The sequence below is a fragment of the Ranitomeya variabilis genome, chromosome 8 (genome assembly GCF_051348905.1).
Source record: "Ranitomeya variabilis isolate aRanVar5 chromosome 8, aRanVar5.hap1, whole genome shotgun sequence".
Taxonomy (NCBI): domain Eukaryota; kingdom Metazoa; phylum Chordata; class Amphibia; order Anura; family Dendrobatidae; genus Ranitomeya; species Ranitomeya variabilis.
This window is the reverse complement of record NC_135239.1, coordinates 140,529,234-140,546,580: the sequence shown is the minus strand read 5'-3', so window position 1 is coordinate 140,546,580 and position 17,347 is coordinate 140,529,234. Positions and strand designations below refer to the sequence as shown.

The window sequence follows — 17,347 nt, the reverse complement described above, 5'->3', positions numbered from 1 at the left end:
GGTCAGAGGAGGGGACAGAGGGGTCAGAGGAGGGGACAGAGGGGTCAGAGGAGGGGACAGAGGTGTGGGGCCTACCGACGTGGCCCTCAGTGGCGGACTCAGGAGGGATCGCTCCAGAGGGCGCAGAGGAAGATGCAGGCGCCCGGTGGCTGGAGAAGGTGCTGTGAAAGAAAAAACAAAAGAAATTAATACATTGATATGAAAAAGCCCTGACTGAAAGCAAACTAAGTAGACAGGTTAACATGGTTATTAGTGGACTGTAGAATACTTACACTCTGCTCAGCATTGTTCGCCTCAGGAAGGAGAGGGCCTGGCTGTGTTTGTATTTGCTCCTCTTCCTTCCTGCAGAGCCACTCGGGGCCTGCATCTCCGCGTTGAATTCCCTCTTAAAGCGATCCCTCAGTGACCGCCACCGCTTCCTAACCTTTCCAACTGTGAAGACAAGAATGAAAAGAAAAAAAAAAAATTGGTAAATGCAATACATTACAGTCAGCTCAAAACATCACTGGAAAGTGAATACTTACCTAGTTTGCTCAGCTGCTGAGGATGAAGGCTCTCCCACCTTGGAAAGAGGTTGTGACACACTTCGTCCCAGAGCCGACGGGTGACACCGGTATCGGCATGCCGCCGGTCAGCCATGTTCCACAGCGGCTCCCGCTCGCGAACCTCCTCGATGAGATCATCAATGTCTATGTCGTCATCATCCTCTTCTGCGGGAGCACGCTGTGAAGCCTGTGCCAAAAAAAAGAAGAAAAACAAACAAATTAGTACACTGAAACACTAAAGTACCAATAGAATCCCCCTCCCAAAAGAAAAAAAACTCACTGATGGCCGACCGCGGCGACGAGTCCGCCGACTCTGGGAGTGTCTGGGAGAACCTTCAGCGGCAGCAGCAGCAGCCTGAAATAAAGGAAACAAATTCTCAGTAATGTAGGCATATATTTTCTGTGTTTAGTTATGTATGAAAATCTGTTTTGTGTATGGTGCAGTGTGATGTGCGAAGCAACTGTTTCACCACTACGTACACTTGGTTCCTCCTCCACTTGCATCTCTCCACCCATCTCGCCCCCTTCTGACAGCTCCTCATCTGATTCAGCTTCCTGTTGAAACATAATTTATGCATGTAGTGATCAAAAAAAAAGTAAATTAAAAAAAAAAAAAATTTGTGTTAACTTACCGATACACGCTGTTGCTGTGGAGGAGGGCTGTCAGAAGAGGACATTGTTGTGGAAGCAAGGCCGGTGGCTCTGGTCCTGGTGTCTCTGTAAAAGTTAAAAGACACTTGCAATCTGCTCTACACATTGAAGCAGCAGATTTGGGGTCTTCAAAACTTACTTTGAAAGATTTGTGGCTGTGGTCCTGGTGGGCTGGTCCTGGGCTGACAGGCGGCGGCTGTGGTCCTGGGCTGACAGGCGTCGGCTGTGGTCCTGGTGTCTCTGTAAGTTAAAAGACACTTGCAATCTGCTCTACACATTGAAGCAGCAGATTTGGGGTCTTCAAAACTTACTTTGAAAGATTTGTGGCTGTGGTCCTGGTGGGCTGGTCAGTGGCTGCGGTCCTGGTGTATCTGTAATATGTATAATTGATTTATAGTTCGACCACCCCCTGAACTAGGTAATGTTTAACGATAAACACCCTGCAAAAATGATGTCAGAAATGTTCATTACAGGTGAACACCAAAACTTCCCAAAAAAGTTGCACGTTATAGCATTCATTTCCATGTCCCAAAAAATAACACTTTGAAATGTTAACCCACCATGCAAAAATATATTTGCCACATTTTATTTTAAAAAATCACCTCTCCCCCCCTAAAAAAAACCTTTACAGTATAACCTTTATTAAAAAATAAGCCCTCAACCAACTTTGTATTGTATGTGTAACCATTGGTACATACACCAGTTTTAAAGTTTTAAATTTACCTTTATGAAATGATACTACGGACATTTTTTTAACAAACATTTTATTATTTTCTTTTTTTTTCTCTTTTTTTTTTTTTTTTTTAATATCACAATTAGGAGCTGACATGCTCTTTATTTTAAATACAAGTACATCAACTGCAAATGGTTTTAACAGTAAAATAAAATCAACACTTTTAAATAGAAAAAAACACCACACTCACACATTCAAACCACAAGCTGCACAGACCACTATACAGTCAATACATCAGAAAAAGGCAATTAACCAATTAAAGCATGGACAAATGCACATGCAATCAACAAGACGCACACAAACATGCATGGTATGTGTCCACATTCCGGATCGCATCAGGATTTGGTCATGATTTTCCATCAGTATTTGTAAGCCAAAACCAGGAGTGTAACAAGAGGGAAAGTATAATAGGAAAACAGGCACACTTTTGCTTTTATCACCCACTCCTGATTTTGGCGTACAAATACTGATGGAAAATCCTGACCAAATCCTGATGCAATCCTGAACATTGACACATACCCTCCCACATGAACAGGCATAAGATTGGCAAAGGCATAAGGTGCAGGCACATGATACAAAAGCACACAGCCGTACAAAAATACACACATACACATGCACGCACATAGCTTTATGCAAATACACATATGTACAACAAAGGCAGAAAGGTGAACCCAATCAGAAGACGCATACACACACACACACACACATACAAAAGGCTGACAATCCTTTGGCTGGAGCTGCAGGTCTTCACAGTGGCTGGCATCATGGTGGATCTGGACTCTAGCATTGCACTGGCTAGTGCAGGACGATGGCAGGCCTCAGATTCTCTTCAGGTTTTAAGCTCTTGCTGTAGTCAGTAGTACCTCATACACACAGAAATGCACAGGCACACAGATGCACACAAAAATTGGAATACTCACACTGGCTCTATGGTGGCTGGAGTCCTGTGGCTGGCTCCTGTGGCTGGCTCCTGTGGCTGGCTCCTGTGGCTGGCTCCTGTGGCTGGCTGGGGTCTTGTGGCTGGCTGGGGTCTTGTGGCTGGCTGGGGTCTTGTGGCTGGCTGGGGTCTTGTGGCTGGCTGGGGTCTTGTGGCTGGCTGGGGTCTTGCTTGCAGTCTTCTCCTCTCTGGGTCTTGCAGGCATATGTGGGGTTGAAGGCCCAGGCCAGGTTTATATAGATTTGGGGGTGTCTGGCCAATTGGCAACAAAATTCTGCTTCTGAGCATGCTCAGTGTAAAAAAAAACGTATTGCAGCGCTGTATTGTGTCGTACGACGTGTCCCGACGCATCCGTCGCTCATAGGCTTCCATTGCAGCCAACGACGTATGCCGCAGGATGCGTCGCGACATGTTTTTTAGGCGGAGACAAAAAAACGTTACAATCAACGTTTTTTTGAGACGACGTGTCGCCAAATTTCGACGCATACATCGTAAAACGTACACGACGTATGTCAATCCATCGCAATACGTCGCCAATACAAGTCTATGGGGAAAAAACGCATCCAGCAAAAACTTTTGCTGGATGCGTTTTTTCGAAAAAAAGACGTTTTGAGACGTAATACAGTTAACGCTAGTGTGAAAGTAGCCTTACGCACCCTGATATGTTTCCCATCAAGGGCTCCAATACAGTGGGGAAAATCGCAATTGTCCTTAAATCCACAAGATATTTTAAGCCAATCCTCCATTTTGGGCTCTTGCATCACAAGTTGTTGTAGTCTGGACCAAAGTTCCATACACGTAGCCCGCACTATGCCGGAAATAGTGGACCTCTCAATAAGAAACTCCAGATGGAGTCCGGCATAAGACAAGCCAGTTGACAGGAACCTGAAAGAACAATGAAAATCTCTAATTAGCAATGTACTAATGATTGTGTGAAATCATATGGTAAACAATTATTAATGTTTGTATTTTCTAAGGGTGCTTAACAGTGTACCTTTAAAAATATACACTGACTACATAAATTTGGCTTTACAAATATTGTTTTAATGTTATTTTGCTAGACTTTACCAATCTATTTTGTTTAACAACTAAAGTTGTATGAAACAGCCAAAAAAGGGCTTTTTTTAACACATCATCAACATACAGTATGTGAGGATGGTGAATACATACCGTAAAGTAAGTAGAAGACGCTCCTCTGCGGATATAGCTTTACGCATCCTGGTATCCTGGTAGGGAATGCCTGGTCGTACTGTCTCCAACAAGATGTCAAAGGTGGGTATGGTCATGCGATAGTAATGGTAGAATTTGGAGGGATGTGTCCGCAGTGATGTATAGAGCCTGTGGAAATGGCCTTTAGTGAGGCGTTGCTGTAAAAGTGGATGCACCCACAATCTTCTCCTCCTTCGCGGATCTACTATCACGGGGTATGGCTGGCCAAAGCGACGTGACAACACCCAGTTAAATAACACCCGCTCAGTTGGTGTGAAATGCAGGAGGTCACACATGTTGCCAAAGTACCACCAACACTACAATAGAAGCACAGCAGCAAAATGGCCAGTTGGGAGGTTACACCTGTTGTAGAGGCCTTAAATAGTGTCGCTGATGATTATTTAGATGAATTGCAGGCCAGAAAACCGTTAAATGTCCATTTTGTAAGGTTGCGTAAAAAAAAACGCATTACGGATGTCATACGGATTACATACGCTGGTTTAGTTGCGCTAAATACGCAGCCCCACCTTAGCAACGGATTGCATACGGAACACTGTTTTGGGAAGATTTCTGCGTATTGCGCACGCAAAAAACGGACCATATTTTACTACGCTTGGTGTGACCCCGGCCTTAGGGTTAGGGTTGGCATTAGGGTTACGTTTGGGATTAGGGTTAAGGTTAGGGTTGGGATTAGGGTTAGGGGTGTATTGGGATTAGGGTTAGGTTTGAGGTTAGGGTTGAGAATAAGGATTAGGGGTGTGTTGGATTTAGGGTTTTGATTAGGGTTGTGATTAGGATTATGGATCGGGTTGGGATTAGGGTTAGGGGTGTGTTGGGGTTAGGGTTGGAGTTAGAATTGAGGGGGGTTTCCACTGTTTAGGTACATCAGGGGGTCTCCAAACACAACAGCCAATTTTGCGCTCAAAAAGTCAAATGGTGCTCCCTCCCTTCTGAGCTCTCCCATGCGCCCAAACAGTGGTTTACCCCCAAATATGGGGCATCAGCGTACTCGGGATAAATTGGACAACTTTTGGGGTCCAATTTCTCCTGTTACCCTTGTGAAAATAAAAACTTGGGGGCTAAAAAATCTTTTTTGTGGAAAAAAATATTTTTTATTTTCACGACTCTGCATTATAAACTTCTGTGAAGCACTTGGGCATTCAAAGTTCTCACCACACATCTAGATAAGTTCCTTGGGGGGTCTAGTTTCCAAAATGGGGTCACTTGTGGGGGGTTTCTACTGTACATCAGGGGCTCTGCAAACGCAACATTACGCCCGCAGACCATTCTATCAAAGTCTGCATTCCAAAACTGCGCTCCTTCCCTTCTGAGCTCTGCCGTGCGCCCAAACAGTGGTTCCCCCCCACACATGGGGTACCAGCATACTCAGCATAAATTGCACAATAAATTTTGGGGTCCAATTGCTCCTGTTACCCTTGTGAAAGTAAAAATTTGGGGGTGAAAAGATCGTTTTTGTGGAAAAAATGATTTTTTTTTATTTTCATGGCTCTACATTATAAACTTCTGTGAAGCAGTTCATAGTGCTCACCACACATCTAGATGAGCTCTTTGGGGGGTCTAGTTTCCAAAATGGGGTCACTTGTGGGGGGTTTCTACCGTTTAGGTACATCAGGAGCTCTGCAAATGCAACATTTTTGAGGATTTTTTATTTTCACGGCTCTACTTTATAAATTTCTGTGAAGCACTTGGTGGGTCAAAGTGCTCACTACACATCTAGATAAGTTCCTTAAGGGGTCTAGTTTCCAAAATGGTGTCATTTGTGGAGGGTTTCAATGTTTAGGCACATCAGGGGCTCTCCAAACGCGACATGGCGTCCGATCTCAATTCCAGCCAATTCTACATTGAAAAAGTAAAACGGCACTCCTTCTCTTCCAAGCTCTGCGGTGCGCCCAAACAGTGGTTGACCCCCACATATGGGGTATCGGTGTATTCAGGAGAAATTGCACAACAACATTTATGGTTAAATTTCTGTTTTTACACTTGTGAAAATAAAAAAAAAATGGTTCTGAAGTAAAATGTTTGCAAAAAAAAGTTAAATGTTCATTTTTTCCTTCCACATTGTTTCAGTTCTTGTGAAGCACGTAAAGGGTTAATAAACTTCTTGAATGTGGTTTTGAGCACCTTGAGGGGTACAGTTTTTAGAATGGTGTCACACTTGGTTATTTTCTATCATATACACCCCTCAAAATGACTTCAAATGTGATGTGGTCTCTAAAAAAAAAATGGTGTTGTAAAAATGAGAAATTGCTGGTCAACTTTTAACCCTTATAACTCCCTAACCAAAAAAAAATTTGCTGATGTAAAGTAGACATGTGGGAAATGTTATGTATTAACTATTTTTTGTGACATATCGCTCTGATTTAAGGGCATAAAAATACAAAGTTTGAAAATTGCTACATTTTTTTAAATTTTCGCCATATTTCTGTTTTTTTCATAAATAATCGCACGTAATATCGAAGAAATGTTTCCAATAACATGAAGTACAATATGTCACAAAAAAATAATCTCTGAATCAGCGGCATCTGTTAAAGCGTTCCAGAGTTATAACCTCATAAAGTGACAGTGGTCAGAATTGTAAAAATTGGCTAGGTCATTAAGTACCAAATTGGCTCTGTCACTAAGCTGGTCCTATGAACAAAGCTATACGAACTGTGATTGCCAAAAATTGGCATGTCTTGGACAAAGATCTGGGGGACATATATAAAAAAAACCACGTTGGTTACATATAGATCAACCAGTGAATTAAAAGCATAAGGAGCTTAGAGCCCAAATATAGAGTACACTAAATGGACTGAGAGGTCACATGTCCTATTTATCAGGCCGGCGTCACACTCAGCGTATGAAAATACGGTCCGTTTTTTACGTCCGTAATACTCAGAAATGTTCCCAAAATAGTGGTCCGTAAGTCATCTGTAGGCAGGGTGTGGCAGCGTATTTTGCGCATGGTATCCTCCGTATGTAATCCGTATGGCATCCGTACTGCGATATTTTCTCGCAGGCTTGCAAAACCGACATCTAAATGGATTTATGTGCTCAAATGTTCGTTAAAACATACACATATATATTTAATTCAGCGCTAGATATCAGAGAAGCCGGTAATTCAATTGCTGACTTTTTCTTTCTCCCTCACAAACCCGACATGATATGAGACATGGTTTACATACAGTAAACCATCTCATATCCCTTTTAATGTTACACACTACTAACATTAGTAGTAGTAGTAGTATGTGCAAAATTTGGGCGCTGTAGCTGCTAAAATAAAGGGTTAAATCGCGGAAAAAATTGGCGTGGGCTCCCGCGCAATTTTCTCCGCCAGAGTGGTAAAGCCAGTGACTGAGGGCAGAAAATAGCAGCCTAGAGAGGGTCCATGGTTATTGGCCCCCCCTGGCTAAAAACATCTGCCCTCAGCCACCCCAGAAAAGGCACATCTGTAAGATGAACTCTAGCGATGGAAAATATTCAGAAAAATTCCCACCCTTGAGTTCATATGAGGACATCCAGCAGGGGGCGCATCACCACGACTCAAGGTAACTACAGGACATTCCCCTGCACTCCATTCATTCAGAACATTTTACAGACAGGAGCGACTGCATTAGCACAGCTCCTGGCTGTAAAATGATTTAACCCCTTCAGATGGATTTACATCGTGGGACTGACGGAATGACGGAAGGTATGGGATATTGTTGGTTGTTTTTTTTTTTACTTTATTTCAGGTGACAAGGGTCTTCAGGTGGATTACCAGTATAATAAAATATTAAAACACTGTGTCTTTATTTCAGTAAAATACTTTCAAATAATGTGTGTGTGTTTTATTAACCACTTTGTGCGATTGGATTAATAATGGACTGACGCCTCTCCATTATTAATCTGGCTTAATGTCACCTTACAATAGCAAGGTGACATTAACCCTTCATTACCCCTTATCCCACTGCTACACGGGAGTGGGAAGAGAGTGGCCAAGTGCCAGAATAGGCGCATCTTCCAGATGTGCCTTTTCTGGGGTGGCTGGGGGCATATGTTTTTAGCCAGGGGGGCCAATAACCATGGACCCTCTCTAGGCTATTAATATCTGCCCTCAGTCACTGGCTTTACCACTCTGGCGGAGAAAATTGTGCGGGAGCCCACGCCAATTTTTTCGCGATTTAACCCTTTATTTTAGCAGCTACAGCGCCCAAATTTTGCACATACACACTACTAACATTAGTAGTGTGGAATATGCAAAAAAAAAAAAAGATATGAGATGGTTTACTGTATGTAAACCATGTCTCATATCATGTCGGGTTTGTGAAGGAGATAGCAAAAGCCGGCAATTGAATTACCGGCTTTTGATATCTAGCGCTGTATGAAATATATATATTTATCTATTCTATGTGTAGATATTTATTCTACCTATTCTATTCGGTCTGTGATTTTACTGTACACCGCACTGAATTGCCGGCTATTCTTTAGAACACCGGTGCGTATTTCTCGCAAGTCACACGCATGGTCCGTGTGTAATCCGTATTTTTCTCGCCCCCATAGACTTTCATTGGCGATTTTTTTTTTTTTTTTTTGCGCAATACAGTGACAAAGGCAGCATGCTGCGATTTTCTAAGGCCGTACAAGACCGTATAATACGGATCAGTAAAATACGGCAGATAGGAGCTGGGCCAAAGAGAATCATTGTACCGTATGCAATCCGTATTTTCTGCACCTCTCATACGTCCGTAAAACTCGCTAGTGTGACGCCTGCCTCATAAAATACAACATTTTATTTGACCCACAATAAAAAACAGGTTCAAGTATTAACATATCAAAATTGTAATAATAAACAGGCGGGCAACCATACAACCATGAGGAAATAGTAAATGCAGTATTAACCCCTTCCCGACCTCCGCCGTACTATTACTGCGGAGGTCGGGTCCCCTGCTTTGATATGGGCTCCGGCGCTGAATATATATATATATATATATACAGTGGGGCAAAAAAGTATTTAGTCATTCAGCAATAGTGCAAGTTCCACCACTTAAAAAGATGAGAGGCGTCTGTAATTTACATCATAGGTAGACTTCAACTATGGGAGACAAACTGAGAAAAAAAAATCCAGAAAATCACATTGTCTGTTTTTTTATCATTTTATTTGCATATTATGGTGGAAAATAAGTATTTGGTCAGAAACAAAATTTCATCTCAATACTTTGTAATATATCCTTTGTTGGCAATGACAGAGGTCAAACGTTTTCTGTAAGTCTTCACAAGGTTGCCGCACACTGTTGTTGGTATGTTGGCCCATTACTCCATGCAGATCTCCTCTAGAGCAGTGAAGTTTTTGGCTTTTCGCTTGGCAACACGGACTTTCAACTCCCTCCAAAGGTTTTCTATAGGGTTGAGATCTGGAGACTGGCTAGGCCACTCCAGGACCTTGAAATGCTTCTTACGAAGCCACTCCTTCGTTGCCCTGGCGGTGTGCTTTGGATCATTGTCATGTTGAAAGACCCAGCCACGTTTCATCTTCAATGCCCTTGCTGATGGAAGGAGGTTTGCACTCAAAATCTCACGATACATGGCCCCATTCATTCTTTCATGTACCCGGATCAGTCGTCCTGGCCCCTTTGCAGAGAAACAGCCCCAAAGCATGATGTTTCCACCACCATGCTTTACAGTAGGTATGGTGTTTGATGGATGCAACTCAGTATTCTTTTTCCTCCAAACACGACAAGTTGTGTTTCTACCAAACAGTTCCAGTTTGGTTTCATCAGACCATAGGACATTCTCCCAAAACTCCTCTGGATCATCCAAATGCTCTCTAGCAAACTTCAGATGGGCCCGGACATGTACTGGCTTAAGCAGTGGGACACGTCTGGCACTGCAGGATCTGAGTCCATGGTGGCATAGTGTGTTACTTATGGTAGGCCTTGTTACATTGGTCCCAGCTCTCTGCAGTTCATTCACTAGGTCCCCCCGCGTGGTTCTGGGATTTTTGCTCACCGTTCTTGTGATCATTCTGACCCAACGGGGTGGGATTTTGCGTGGAGCCCCAGATCGAGGGAGATTATCAGTGGTCTTGAATGTCTTCCATTTTCTAATTATTGCTCCCACTGTTGATTTCTTCACTCCAAGCTGGTTGGCTATTGCAGATTCAGTCTTCCCAGCCTGGTGCAGGGCTACAATTTTGTTTCTGGTGTCCTTTGACAGCTCTTTGGTCTTCACCATAGTGGAGTTTGGAGTCAGACTGTTTGAGGGTGTGCACAGGTGTCTTTTTATACTGATAACAAGTTTAAACAGGTGCCATTACTACAGGTAATGAGTGGAGGAAAGAGGAGACTCTTAAAGAAGAAGTTACAGGTCTGTGAGAGCCAGAAATCTTGATTGTTTGTTTCTGACCAAATACTTATTTTCCACCATAATATGCAAATAAAATGATAAAAAAACAGACAATGTGATTTTCTGGATTTTTATTTCTCAGTTTGTCTCCCATAGTTGAGGTCTACCTATGATGTAAATTACAGACGCCTCTCATCTTTTTAAGTGGTGGAACTTGCACTATTGCTGAATGACTAAATACTTTTTTGCCCCACTGTATATATATATATATATATATATATATATAGATAGATAGATAGATAGAATATATATATATATATATATATATATATATATATATATATATATATATATATATATATATATATATATATATATATATATATATATATATATATATATATATACAGCACGGCTGTGGAGTCGGTAAGCCACAGTTGCGACTCCCGGCTCCTGGACTTTATCAGGTTCCGACCCCTTCATAAATGACCAATTCGTAACAAAACATTTACTGTTGTAAGATATTAACATCGTGCTTATTCAGTTTCTCACCATCATATAAGTAATCAGACCACTTGGAGCAAAAACTATATTTATTAGAATACAATTAGAATATAGCAAATAACTTATATAAACTTTTCTAAACTCTTGTAAGTAAATATGCAATAAACACTGTTATGCAGTTAATAAGAAGAAATCTATAAATTTGTCCTCAGAAAAAGTATTGCCTCTGTCAGATCCTCCTTCATGGATGCCCTCAAATCTGATCTAATTATTTTGAGAGCAGAGAACAACCTCTCTACACTAACTTGGGTTGGTGGCAAAGCAGTAACCACTCGGACAACATCTCTGACAATGTCAGGATACAGAGGAATCGCTTGTTGCACTGTTATTTTTGATGAACGGTCAAATTTCTCAATTTCTTTTAGTGCACATGAAAAATTCTGCTGAAATGTACTGGCTGTGTTCTTTGATGGGGATGACTCTTCTATGCGGGAACGCTTTGCACAGTCCTTGTGATCCAAATATTTTTCAAAATTAAATTCTTCAGTTGATGAGGGTGAAGATGTGGCAGGACGACCAAATTCTTCTTGTTCCTCCTGACTGTTCTGCAACCCTTTCATCCTTACTCCTATTTCAAACAGAGCTTCTTTTCCTTTAGTTAGCTGTTGATCATCTAGAAGAATCAGATGCATTGGGTTTACATAAACAGCTGCCAAAAGAATGTTACTTTGTAATAGTAGCTCCTCTCTCCGTTTCATTGATGTAGCAATGCCACTTGCAATTAACCCTCCTCTTTGGGACAGGCGAAACATCAGGTTCTTCCACTCCTTTAAGAAAATACCTGGAGTTAAGTCCTCTGCTTGTAATTTTTTAGTCACTGTAAATGGGTGCTCTAGCAATTTTTCCAGCTCAGTCACCTGATTCCACTGACTTTCATTTAGCGTCAGTTGAGGGTTAGCCATGTCTACAAGAAAGGTTTTCAGTTCAACCAAGCGCTGAATCATTAAGTAAGTACTGCCCCATCGTGTGGCTTGATCAATAATTGCCCCTTTTCCAGCACGGCTCTTCAAAATTGAGTCAACTTTAGGGGTTCTGGCAACAGTAGCCAATTTTCTCACCTTGCCAATCAGTGCAGCAGCATGTCCTTCTTGCAGACTGTCTCTTTATAGCCAGCTGTAGCGTATGCACAACACAGCGCATGTGATGAACGAAAGAACGTATTGACACAGTTTCAACAAGATCATCTAAACTATCATGTTGCTGTTCGTCTGAAGCAACTTCAGTTTGCTCCTCAGTTACAATACTGTGTTCCTCTATTTCAAACATTTGTGTCTGTGGACCCAGAATGTTCTTCTAGCTGCTGGTCACCATCATTACACTCATTCATTAGCTTAATAGTACTTATCATATTTGAAGCATTGTCAGTTACGACAGAAAGAACTTGCTCTTTTTTAAGTTCATAGTCTTGCAGAACCTTTTCCACCAAGACCTGGAGAAACTCACTGGTGTGATGAGCTTTGGTGTCTTTTACTGCCAATGTCTTGGTAACTATTTCATTTTTGTCACAAACAAATCGGACATTGATGGCAAAATAGTTCACTGTGACGTGTGAAGGCATCCATTTTAAAAAACCTTGAGAGTTTTTTTAAGTTCTTCCTTTTGTTTAACCCCTTAGTGACGGAGCCAAATTTTTGAAATCTGACCAGTGTCACTTTATGTGTTAATAACTCTGGAAAGCTTCAACAAATCCCAGTGATTTTGATATTGTTTTTTCGTGACACATTATACTTTATGATAATGGTAAATGTAGGTCAATATGTTTTGTGTTTATTTATAAAAAATTAGCAATTTTCAAACTTTGAATGATTATCCCTTTAATCCAGAGAGTCATACCACAGCAAAACATTAATAAATAACATTTCCCACATGTCAGATTTACATCAGCACCATTTGTAAAATATTCTTTTATTTTGTTAGCATTTTAGGAGGATTTAAAATGTAGCAGCAATTTTTCATTTTTTCAAGGAAATTTACAAAATTTATTTTTTTAGGAACTTATCCATGTTTGAAGTGACTTTAGGGGTCTCATATATTGGGAAACCACCAAACATGATACCATTTTAAAAACCAAACCCCCTGACGTATTGAAAACTGCTGTCAGGTAGTTTATTAACTCTTTAGGTGCTTTACAGGAATTAATGCAAAGTGGCATGACAGAAATGAAAATGTGTATTTTTACCACCTAAATGCCTCTAACTTCTGAACAGGTTACTACTGCCGTTAGACTCTAAAGGTACCTTCACACTAAACGACTTTGCAACGAGAACGAGAACGATCCGTGACATTGCAGCATCCTGGATAGCGATATCGTTGTGTTTGACAAGCAGCAGCGATCATGATCCTTCTGTGATATCGCTGGTCGTTGCTGAAAGTCCAGAACTTTATTTGGTCGTCAGATCGGCGTGTATCGTCGTGTTTGACAGCAAAAGCAACGATGCCAGCAATGTTTTACAATGGTAACCAGGGTAAATATCGGGTTACTAAGCGCAGGGCCGCGCTTAGTAACCCGATATTTACCCTGGTTACCATTGTAAAAGTAAAAAAAAAAACACTACATACTCACCTTCTGATGTCTGTCACGTCCCCCGGCGTCCGCGCTGCTGCTCAGAGCTTCCTGCACTGAATGTGTCAGTGTCGGCCGTAAAGCAAAGCACAGCGGTGACGTCACCTCTGTGCTTTAGGGCCGGCGCTTACACAGTGCAGGGAAGCTGAAGGCAGGGGACGCGACAGACACGGCAATGTAAGTATGTAGTGTTTTTTTTTTTACATTTACACTGGTAACCAGGGTAAACATCGGGTTACTAAGCGCGGCCCTGCGCTTAGTAACCCGATGTTTACCCTGGTTACCCGGGGACTTCGGCATCATTGGTCGCTGGAGAGCTGTCCGTGTGACAGCTCACCAGCGACCAAACAGCGACGCTGCAGCGATCGGCATCGTTGTCGATATCGCTGCAGCGTCGCTTAATGTGACGGTACCTTTAGGCCGATATTTGGTCATGAATTGCCATGGCAAACATCAGGACCACACAATCATGATCTGAGGGCACCAATTGGGATAAAGAGGAAGCCCCCACACTCTGTTAACCATTTATAATGATGTAGTCACTATTGACAGCAGCATCTAAGGGGTTAAACAGATATGCAAGGTGCAAACACTGATCGTGGCTGATGCAGCAAGTTGTCAGCTATAGTGTACAGCCGACAGCTGCTGGATTGTTACCTGTATGGTGATGTTATTCTCATATCTCAGGTCAGTTAAAAGACGTATTGGCTGTCATTAAGGGGTTAAAAGCTTCTTCTATTACTAATTTTCTAATACTCTCTCTCTCCAGAGAAACACCAAGCTTGTGGGCCATTTCCCCATTCAGACACATAAAAGCTGGTCGTGAAAATAATGAAATAGGCACACTATCCTTTACAACAAGCTCTATGATCTGTTTTTTTTAAATGTATCTACTGTCATTGTCACAGTAACTTTGTCACTGACAAAATATCTTGCAACTGATGGCTGCAAAGTTCTCTGCTCCTTTGTTTGGCTGGAAGAGCTGCGCACTGGTTCATTAGTTTGAATGCAGTCTTTCTCATCCACTGCTTTCAGTACTTCTGGATGAAAGCGCTGTAAATGTCTCTTTAGATTAGAATCTCTGGTAGGAGCATTTTTATCTTTGCCTGAATATGCACTGATCTTGGCTTCACAGCATTTGTTTTTGTCTGGATCATTTGTCATACACTGACAGACATAATGTTTTCTATCTTGAGTGATGGTGAAATGTTCAAATACAGCTGATTTAATGTGACGCTTCTTTGACATTCTCAGGTTTTTAATTCTGCATTCACAATCCAAATGACAATTGTTTTTCCTAAAAACAATTGAACAAAATTATTGCCAGGTCGTACAACTGATATATTGGTCAGTAATACTGTTATTCCTCATGTACTCACAGTTAACTGATGCAAAGTTTGTTGAAAGGATAATACTTCTTACAGTCTTCCTCTTCTGAGTAGCAGCTGTGAGATGCTTGGAAGACGCACACCTAGTAAACATCTAGTCTAGAGGAGGAGCTTTACTACTAAGAATTTGCAACACATTTTCACTTTCAGTTTCATACATTGTAAGTAGGGGGGATTGGAGCACCATGAGGTTAACCAAGTATAAGATTAGATAAGGGCAGTGGAGAACAGTGACACACAAGAAGTAAAGGCCCCGTCACACTTAGCGACGCTAAAGCGATCCCGACAACGATATGACCTGTCAGGGATCGTTGCTGCGTCACTATGTGGTCGCTGGTGAGATGTCAAACAGTGAGATCTTCCCAACGACGCAGCAGCAATGCGGCGACCTGTACAACGATGTCGTTGGTCGTTGTGACCCTGTCACATGGCAGCTATTATGACGATTCAGACTTCGATGAAGGACGTCCTGTGTGACGTTGTAGTCACACAGGCGTGCATTTGCGTTGCCTTTTCCGCGCCCATTCAGTTCCGATTGGTGGTCACTACTGCGTTCTGATTGGTGGCGGCCTTGCCTTATGAGGCGACACAATAGCCCTTCCGTCCTTATAAATTAAGGAAAAATGAAAACGCATTTGAGACCCTAAACGATACCTACCGTGCACAAAATATAGGTGTCAGAAGAACCGTTGAAGAATAGATAAATCGAAGAGGAGTCGCAGGCCGGAGAACTCTACAACGATCTGCAAACCACCACGCGGTCAGGAACAAAGGATGGAAGCGCTACTATGTCGCCTTCTGTTGAAGGCATGACCGCCAATCAGAACGCAGTAGCGACCACCAATCGGAGCGGAGGGGTGCGGAAAAGGCAACGCAAATGCACGCCTATGTGTCGGTGTCTGAGTCGTCAACGAGGTCGTTGGTAAGGTGTCAAACACAGCGATGTGTGCTACCCAGCGGGACCTCAACGATCAAAAAAAGGTCCTGGCCATTCCGACACGACCAGCTATCTCACAGCAGGGGCCTGGTCGCTGCTACGTGTCAAACATAGCGAGATCGCTACTGAGGTCGCTGTTGCGTCACAAAACTTGTGACTCCGCAGCGATCTCGCTAGCGACCTCGCTTAGTGTGACTGGGGCTTAAGAAATGTCTCTATCTCCAGCAGAACTGCTTATCACTGTTGTTCATAGTTTGATAGAACATACAGTTAGGTCCATATATATTTGGACAGAGACAACATTTTTCTACTTTTGGTTATAGACATTACCACAATGAATTTTAAGCAAAACAATTCAGATGCAGTTGAAGTTCAGACTTTCAGCTTTCATTTGAGGGTATCCACATTAAAATTGGATGAAGGGTTTAGGAGTTTCAGCTCTTTAACAAGTGCCACCCTGTTTTTAAAGGGACCAAAAGTAATTGGACAATTGACTCCAAGGCTATTTCATGGACAGGTGTGGGCAGTCCCTTCGTTATGCCATTCTAAATTAAGCAGATAAAAGGCCTGGAGTTGATCTGAGGTGTGGTGCTTGCATTTGGAAGGTTTTGCTGTGAAGTAAACATGCGGTCAAAGGAGCTCTCCATGCAGGTGAAACAAGCCATCCTTAAGCTGCGAAAACAGAAAAAAAAACATCCGAGAAATTGCTACAATATTAGGAGTGGCAAAATCAACAGTTTGGTGCATCCTGAGAAAGAAAGAAAGCACTGGTGAACTCATCAATGCAAAAAGACCTGAGCGCCCACGTAAGACAACAGTGGGGGATGATCGCAGAATCGTCTCCATGGTGAAGAGAAACCCCTTCACAACAGCCAACCAAGTGAACAACACTCTCCAGGAGGTCGGCGTATCAATATCCAAATCTACTATAAAGAGAAAACTGCATGAAAGTAAATACAGAGGGTTCACTGCACGGTGCAAGCCACTCATAAGCATCAAGAATAAAAAGGCTAGACTGGACTTTGCTAAAAAAAACAACTAAAAAAGCCAGCACAGTTCTGGAAGAACATTCTTTGGACAGATGAAACCAAGATCATCCTCTACCAGAATGATGGAAAGAGAAAAGTATGGCGAAGGCGTGGTACAGCTCATGATCCAAAGCATACCACATCATCTGTAAAACACGGCAGAGGCAGTGTGATGGCTTGGGCATGCATGGCTGCCAGTGGCACTGGGTCACTAGTGTTTATTGATGATGTGACACAGGACAGAATCAGCCGAATGAATTCTGAGGTATTCAGACCCACACTGTGTGCTCAGATCCAGCCAAATGCAGCCAAACTGGTTGGTCGTCATTTCATACTACAGATGGACAACGACTCAAAACATAAAGCCAAAGCAACCCAGGAGTTTATTAAAGCAAAGAAGTGGAATATTCTTGAATGGCCAAGTCAGTCACCTGATCTCAACCCAATTGAGCATGCATTTCACTTGTT

At 42.2% G+C, this 17,347-nt stretch overlaps 1 protein-coding gene and 1 long non-coding RNA gene across 6 annotated transcripts in view; one reads left to right on the top strand and one right to left on the bottom strand.

Annotated features, from left to right (window-relative positions):
• The window catches only part of POLDIP3 (DNA polymerase delta interacting protein 3), a 135,905-nt gene that overhangs the window by 37,651 nt on the left and 80,907 nt on the right, over window positions 1-17,347 (top strand). The gene's annotated exons all lie outside the window — the stretch shown is intronic.
• LOC143788416 (uncharacterized) lies at window positions 17-1,378 on the bottom strand. Its single transcript, XR_013218627.1, has 3 exons — window positions 1,336-1,378; window positions 1,178-1,262; window positions 17-1,100 (listed from the first exon to the last, which is right to left on the bottom strand). It is a non-coding gene; the product is annotated as an uncharacterized LOC143788416 (long non-coding RNA).